This window comes from Agelaius tricolor, unplaced genomic scaffold, assembly GCF_023055355.1.
Source record: "Agelaius tricolor isolate 1412-34295 unplaced genomic scaffold, bAgeTri1.0.p SCAF_30, whole genome shotgun sequence".
NCBI lineage: Eukaryota > Metazoa > Chordata > Aves > Passeriformes > Icteridae > Agelaius > Agelaius tricolor.
The window spans coordinates 5,060,991-5,068,697 of NW_027269290.1; the positions used below are offsets into that span (position 1 = coordinate 5,060,991).

The 7,707-nt window shown below is 54.6% G+C and overlaps 1 long non-coding RNA gene across 3 annotated transcripts; it reads right to left on the reverse strand.

The window, feature by feature from the left end:
* Positions 1-378: 378 nt before the first annotated feature.
* LOC139601288 (uncharacterized) lies at positions 379-6,709 on the reverse strand. Of its 3 annotated transcripts, none has more exons than XR_011682866.1 (4): positions 4,355-6,709; positions 2,262-4,284; positions 1,307-1,478; positions 379-967 (listed from the first exon to the last, which is right to left on the reverse strand). It is a non-coding gene; the product is annotated as an uncharacterized lncRNA (long non-coding RNA). The 3 variants fall into 3 exon arrangements; XR_011682867.1 differs by having other exon boundaries at positions 2,262-3,464; positions 3,659-6,709; XR_011682865.1 differs by having other exon boundaries at positions 2,262-6,707.
* Between the last annotated feature and the right edge of the window lie 998 nt (positions 6,710-7,707).

Here is a 7,707-nt window from a genome sequence, read left to right on the forward strand (position 1 = left end):
GGCAGCAAAGCCCTTTGGAGAAGGGGAGGTCAAAGCAGGATCTCCCACCTTGATCCCTGATTCCCATTTTTTTCCATCAACATGGCTGCGCTCTCACCCACCCATCCCTGATTCCCATTTTCCTCCAGCAGCAGCAGCACCCCCCAAAAATTTCCCTCTGTGGCCGCACCCCCTCCTCTCCCTGTTCCCCCACCTCAACCCCACGCATTCCCAATTTTTTGGGAGCCTGGCAGGAGCTGTGCCACCCCTTCCCCTCACACCTCCCATCCCTTTGGATGCTGCAATTCCCGGGAAAACCGGCGGCAGGGGGGAGGAGGAGGGGGAAAAGTCAAAACTTAATAAGACATTAAGACAACAGATTCATTAAAAAGTCATTAATTCCTGTCAGGAGCAGCTTTAATTAACAAATGCCAGGAACTGCGGCACTGCCACCGCTCCTGTGACCACCTGAGTGCCGCTAATTAAATGCCAGTTAAAATTCCCCGGAATCTGGCAGCGCGTTTTCCGCCCGCTGCCAAGATTTTCTCCGCAGCCTCCGAGTTCACCTCGTTTGTCATTGTCCTCCCCGTGTCGGAGCAGGGGGGTTCTTGGAAAACATTCCCAGCTTTCTCCTCCCCTTCCCAAGAAAGGCTGTTTGCTTCTCCATGGGTTTTTTTGGTTTTTTTTTTTGCCAAATTCTGTTTTTTTTTTCCTGGGTTTTTGGAGCTGTGGGAGCGTTGGCTGTGCTGTTTTCCATGGAATATCATCCTGCTGGTGCTGGGATAAGGTTTAGCAGGAGATGTCCCTGCTCAGGGGCTCAATGGCCTCCCTTCCAAACCATTCCATGATTTTGGGAAGATTTTCTTCATCCAAGGCTCCTTCAGCATCCACAGCCAGGAAAAACCCTCATTCCTCCTCTTGCCCATGGGTGACAGCTCCAGTGGGACCCTCATTCCCTGAGGATGATCCTTGGCCTTCCCAGAAATCCCTTGGGGACGGAATGGGGTTCATCAGCCCCGTTGGGAATGTTGGGATTCCCTTCCCTTCCCTTCCCTTCCCTTCCCTTCCCTTCCCTTCCCTTCCCTTCCCTTCCCTTCCCTTCCCCTCCTTTTCCCTTCCCCTCCTTTTCCCTTCCCTTTTTTCCCCTTTTTTCTCCCTTTTTCCTCCTTTTTCCCTTTCCTTCCTTTTTCCCTTTCCTGTTTTCCTTTCCCCCTTTTTTTCCCCTTTTCCCCTTTCCCCTTTTCCCTTCCTTTCCCCCTCTGAAAACATTCCCAGAATAACGGGATTTCTTTCCCCAATTCCAGCCTCCTCCCCACTTCCCTCTGACCTCTGTTAGCAAAATCAAACGGAATCGATTTTTCCATGGGGCTCCCGATTTCCCGGAGTCATTTTCCCTCGTCCTTTGATGTGACAATCCAAGGTGTTTCCCCTCAGCTGCACAAACTCCACATCCATAAAATCCACGGCATTCCCACGCTGGGATTTACATAACGGGGACACTGGAGGCATCAAAAGGAATCGGAGATGAGGTTTAGGAGCAATTACGGATCCCATGGAAAGGAGGGAGTGGGAAGGGGGACATGGCAAACACTGGGATGTTCCTGGCTCTCTCTCTGTGCGTTTCTCCTGTTTTACCCCAAAATTCCAGCTCCAAACACCCCCAGGTGTCCCGGTTTTCCTTGGGAGTGGCAGCAGATGTGCAGGGACACATCTGGAAGGAGCATCCTGGAAGAATTCCTGGAATGTCACCAACACGGGAGGCTGAGCCCCACAGAAGGGACACAGGGTGGTTCTTCCTGAGGGGATTTGCAGCTGGAAACAGCTGGAAGCACCTGGGATGCTCCAGTGCTCCAGGAAGGGAATGAGGGAGGTGATGTTTAATCCCAGAGAGCAGAGGATCACTCCATCAAGCTCCTCTGGAATTCGGGAAATGGCTTTGGAAAGCGTTCCCAGCACCCAGCTGGCTCCACAGACAGCACCAGGGCCTGATCCAAATCCATCCCCACACCCAAATTATTCCCAATAAAGCCTGGATTCCATGGGCCAGATCCCACAGTGGGAATCCAGGGCAGATTTGGGATCACAGGATCCCTGGGAGGGAAAACGCCCCATAAACCATCCCAAACTCCCCATTTTTTGCTGCTCCAGAGGTGGAGCTGAGCCCCGGAGCTGGAATTTTAGGATTTCTCCTCTAGGATCAGAATTCCTGGACTCCCACACTCCTCTTCCTCACACCCCAACCCTCTTCCCACCCTCAAGGCTTTCCCTCAGCCTAAACAAACCCGGGGATAAATAATCCGAGGATTTGGAGATGCTCAATCGCCATGGCAACCCCGCAGGCCTCCTCCTCCTCTTCCTCCTCCTCCTCCTCCTCCTTTTCCAGCCAGGAGCATTCCCAATCTCCCACTGCCTTTCCAGGGCTCCCCTGATGGGAACTGGGGCAAACTGGGAGCAAAACCTCGTCCTGCCCAGTCTGAGCCTCATCAGCCCCCCAAAAGGCAGAAAAACATTTCAGTGCCCCCCCAAAAAGCAGATCCCAGGCTTTTCTCCCATTATTTTTTTGGAAATCCCAGTAATGAGCCATTCCCTGGTGAGCTGGGGCAGTGCCAGGGTGGGAAGAGCAGAGCCAGGGAATGTGAGTGAGGAGAAATAAATAAATTTGGGGGTTTGTAAACACAGTTTTGGCCGGTTTTGGTTGGGATTTATCCCCGTCCAGCCTCCAGCGAGGGTTCGTGAGGAGCCAGCAGGGCCTGGAGCTCCGGGATGGATGGGAAGGGCTGGGAAAAGGAGAGGGAGGAAGCTCTGAGAACGGGAATGGGTTGGACTGGAAGGGGCCTAAAATTCCAAGTTTAGGATTTCCAATGATCCCATTCCATGGGCAGGGGCATTTCCACCATGCAAGGTTTTTCCAGGCTGGCCTTGGACACTGGAAGGGGCCTGAAATTCCAAGTTCAGGATTTCCAATGATCCCATTCCATGGGCAGGGACATTTCCACCATCCCAGTTTTTCCCAGCCTGGCCCTTGGACGATACCAGGGATGGAGGAACCCCGGATTCTCTGAGAATCCCATCCCAGGGCCCCTCCCGAGGGAGGAATCCCTTCCCAAATCCCACCGCACGCCCCCGCCCCGGTTTGTGACACTCAGGTGTGTCCCCACAGCCCGCAGGGAGGGAGGGAGGGACGAGGTGGCTCCCGTTGCCATGGGAACGGTGGCACCGCCAGCGCGGGCTCTGCCGCCCACCCGGAATGTCCCCAGTGGGAAAAATGTCCCCGAGCAGGGCCCCGGGGGGAGGGACGGAAAACAGGGCTGGGGTGAGGGGATCCCTGGGACGGTGACAGCCCCGTGATGGTGACAGTGACACCCCCGTGATGGTGACAGTGACACCCCCCTGTCCTCTGTGATGGTGACAGTGACACCCCATTGTCCCCCATGATGGTGACAGTGACACCCTCCTGTCCTCTGTGACAGTGACACTCCATTGTCCTCTGTGATGGTGACAATGACACCCCCGTGATGGTGACAGTGACACTCCTATGATGGTGACAGTGACACTTCACTGTTCCCTGTGACAGTGAAACCCCATTGTCCCCCATAATGGTGACAGTGACATCCCATTGTCCCCCATGATGGTGACACCCCATTGTCCTCTGTGATGGTGACAGTGACACCCCCGTGACGGTGACACCCCAGTGTCCCCTGTAGTGGTGACATCCCCATGATGGTGGCAGTGACACCCCATTGTTCCCTGTGACAGTGACACCCCATTGTCCCCCATGATGGTGGCAGTGACACTCCCATGATGGTGACATCCCACGGCCCCAGTGACAGTGACATTCCACACTGTCTCCATTAAAAAAAAAATCCCCCACGTTACCCATAAAAATCCCCACTTTTTCCATAAAAAATCCCACGTCATCCATTAAAAATTCCCCCCATTATCCATCAAAAATCCCCCCACATTTTCCACAAAAAACCCCCCATGTTGTCCATAAAAAAACCTTCATTATCCATTAAAAAAAATCCCCATGTTACCCATAAAAAACCCTCATTATCCATAAAACCCCCATGTTATCCATTAAAAAAAATCCCATGTTATCCCTAAATACCCCCATGTTATTCATAAAAACCCCATATTATCCATTAAAAAAATCCCATGTTATCCATAAGAAGCCACCCCATGCTATCCATAATAAAATCCCATGTTTTCCATAAAAAATCTCATATCCATAAAAAACCACCCATGTTATCTATAAAACAATCCCATGTTTTCCATTTAAAAATCCCATGTTATCCATAAAAAATCCTCATTATCCATAAAAAAAAAAACCCCAATGTTATCCATAAAAAAATGCCATACTATCCATAAATAATACCCCCATATTATCCAAAAAAACCCCATGTTATCCATAAAAAATCCCTATATTATCCATAAAAATCCCCCCATGTTATCCATTAAAAAAATCCCATGTTTTCCATTAAAAATTCCCATGTTATTCATAAAAAACCCTCATTATCCATTAAAAAACCCCCATGTTATCCATAAAATAAACCCCATGTTATTCATAGGAAGCCACCCCATGCTACCCATAAAAAAATCCCATGTTTTCCATAAAAAATCCCATGGTATCCATAAAAAAATCTCATTATCCATTAAAAAAAAAAAAAACACATGTTATCTATTAAAAAAAATCCCATGTTCTCCATAAAAAATCCCATAAATGGGAGACCCTACCAGGTGTGTTCACCCCGGAATTGCTTCCCAAGGTGGATCTGAAGATGTCTGGGAATGAGGAAAGGATAAATCCCAGCACATTCCCGGTGCTGGCAGAGGGAGCCACCCCCACCTGGGCCCTAATTCCAGTTATTCCTGGTTTTTATGGGATCGGCCCTGATTTATGGGCAGCTTTTATGGCAGCCATAAAGCAGCCCCAAAATGCAGGGAATAAAGGGAGCAGAGGAACATTTCCCACCCCTGGATCATGGAAATTCCAGAGGATTCGGGGATGTGTCCATGGGAAGAAGCAGGAGGTGGGAATTTGGGGAGGCTGCTGTGATTTGGGATATTGGGGTTAAAAATGGGATTCGGGAAGGGGTGAAAATGTGGGGAATTTTTGGAATATGGGATGGGAGAGGGACAGCCCTGAATTCCTGGATTTGGGAATTCACCTCCAGCTTGAGGAAGGGGACAGGATCCCATCCCCATCCCTGCCACAGGGGTGACCATGGCCCACCCCAAATTCATGGGAATTAAACTTGGGATGGGGGAGCAGAGTTAAAACTGGAATTTGGGATGCCTGCAGGGTTCCTCCATCCATGGGGTTTTTCTGATCCAGACGGGAATAAAAGGTGCTGGATCCCTTTGTTCATCCAGGTCTGGTGGGGCTGAGCTTGGCTGAGCCTGGCTTAACCCCCTAAATCCTGTGGCTCTCCAGGAAAATTCCTCAGGGCAGCTCCCACCTCATGTCCTAAGGGATAAAAGAACGGGAATGTCACAACCCCACACGTGTGAGAGGGAAAACCCCACTCCAGACTCCAAGATTTTCTTTTCTCCTGATTCCAGGGACCATTTTTAACCCTTTCCCAGGGAATGTTCTCCAGGTGGATCCCGGAGCCGGCTGGGGAGAAGTGCTGGCGCAGCAGGGAGGATAAATCAGAGCCATCTCGGCTGCAATCCCACGCAATTAAAGCCTGGATCGGGATGTGCTCGGCAGCCTGAGGAGCATCTCGGGAGCCTCAGGAATTACTCAGCCTCTGCAGCAGCGCGGCAGGAGCCGGGCGAGGCCGGATGGGGCACGGACAGGGCTCCGCGACACCTGGGAGCGGCTTCTCCGTCCCCCGGGAATGCCTGGAGCATCCAAAATCCACCTGGAGGGGCTTTTCCAGGAGTTCCACAGGGATCCGGGAAATTCCAGGGGGCATTTCCCTGCCAGCCCCACAGCACAGGGCGCTGCAAACCAACCCCTGCTCCAGGTGCCCCCAGCCCTGGCAACGGGCACGGGCACCAAATCCCCCTGGAAGGGCTTTCCCAGCCCACCGAATCCCCCTGGAAGGGCTTTCCCAGCCCACCGAATCCCCCTGGAAGGGCTTTCCCAGCCCACCCGGAGCTCCTCAGCGGTTTCCACAGGATGCTGACTGGATTTGGGAAAAATAAATGGGAATTTCCTCCTATGACCCAGCTCCGATTTTTCCTTTCGCTGTTGGACGATCCTGGAGGGGCCGGTGCAGCTGAGCCCTCCCGACCCCGGGGACGCTCTGCAAAGCCCGGCTTTAGTGACGCTAAACCCGAGCCCAGCTCCCTTCAGGCGCCTGCAGAAGGGCTCTGCCGAGGGGGGGCGGGCAGGGACTCGATGCCATTGAAGTGCTGCCAATTAAATCAGGTCACTCCGAGCTCTCTGCGAGCTCTCCTCGGCGTGTGCGCGGCCCCGCTCCAGCCCCGAGCTCCAGCCCCGCTCCAACCCCGAAATCCAGCCCCAAATTCCAGCCCCACATTCCAGCCCCGAGCTCCAGCCCCGAGCTCCAGCCCCACTCCGGTCCCAGCCCCGCTCCAGCCCCGAGCTCCAGCCCCGAATTCCAGCCCCGAGCTCCAGCCCCGAGTTCCAACCCCGAGTTCCAACGCTGATCCAGCCCCAAGCCCAGCTCCAGCGCCGCTCCAGATCCAAATTCCAGCCCCGAATTCCAACCCTGATCCAGACCCCAACCCCACTCCAGCCCCGAATTCCAACCCTGATCCAGACCCCAACCCCACTCCAGCCCCGAATTCCAACCCTGATCCAGACCCCAACCCCACTCCAGCCCCGAATTCCAACCCTGATCCAGCCCCCAGCCCCACTCCAAGCCCGCTCCAGCCCCGAATTCCAACCCCGAGCTCCAACCCCGAGCTCCAGCCCCGCTCCGTCCCCAGCCGCGGGCGGTGGCCCTGGGAAGGAGCCAAGCCCCGGCTTCGCTCGCCAAACCGAGCGTGAAACGGGGACTCGATGGCCGCTGTCACCGCCCCCCTCCCTTCCCGAGGCCCTCTCTGTCCCTCCCCGGAGATGGGAAAGGTTTTTCTGGGATGCAAAAAAAAAATAATTCTGGGGGTGCTCTGCTGGCCGCACCCCAAACCCTGCCCTTGTCCCAGCCCCGCAGCTGCCGGTGGCAGGTCCTTGTCCCCGTGTCACGCTGGGTGTCACCGTGTGTGGGGTCTGTGTCACCCTCTGGGACCCCAGCTCTCCAGAGCAAAATGCAGATTTTCCCCAGATTTTTCCCCAAAGTTAAGAGTCCCTGAAAATCCCTTTTTGGGGAAAACGAGCCCCTGGCAGCGCGCCCTGCTTGGGGACCGCTCTGGGGAACCCCGCGCGGTGGCCGCGCTGTCCCCTCGGGGAGGGACACGGGGCTGGCGGGGTCATCTTTGGAAATGCCGAGAAATCCCGGGGGCAGAAGGAGATTTGGGACACAAATCCCAAATCCACCGAGTGTCCCCTTCCCCCTGCAGCCCCCGGGCTGGGCGACCCCCGGCTGCGGGGAGGGGACGGCGGTGGCGCAGCGGGAGCGCTGCGGATGCCGAGGGGCGGCTCAGCATCCCCGGGGGAGCCTTCATCCCTCGGGATCATCCCCCGGGAGAGGCCAGAGCCGCAGGGGTTAAGGCAGGAGCTGCCTCGGGTGGGTGGCACGTCGTGGCGACAAGGCTGAAGTGAGGAGGAGGATTGGGGAGGGAGGGGAGAAGGGAGGAGAGGGAGGAGGAGGAGGA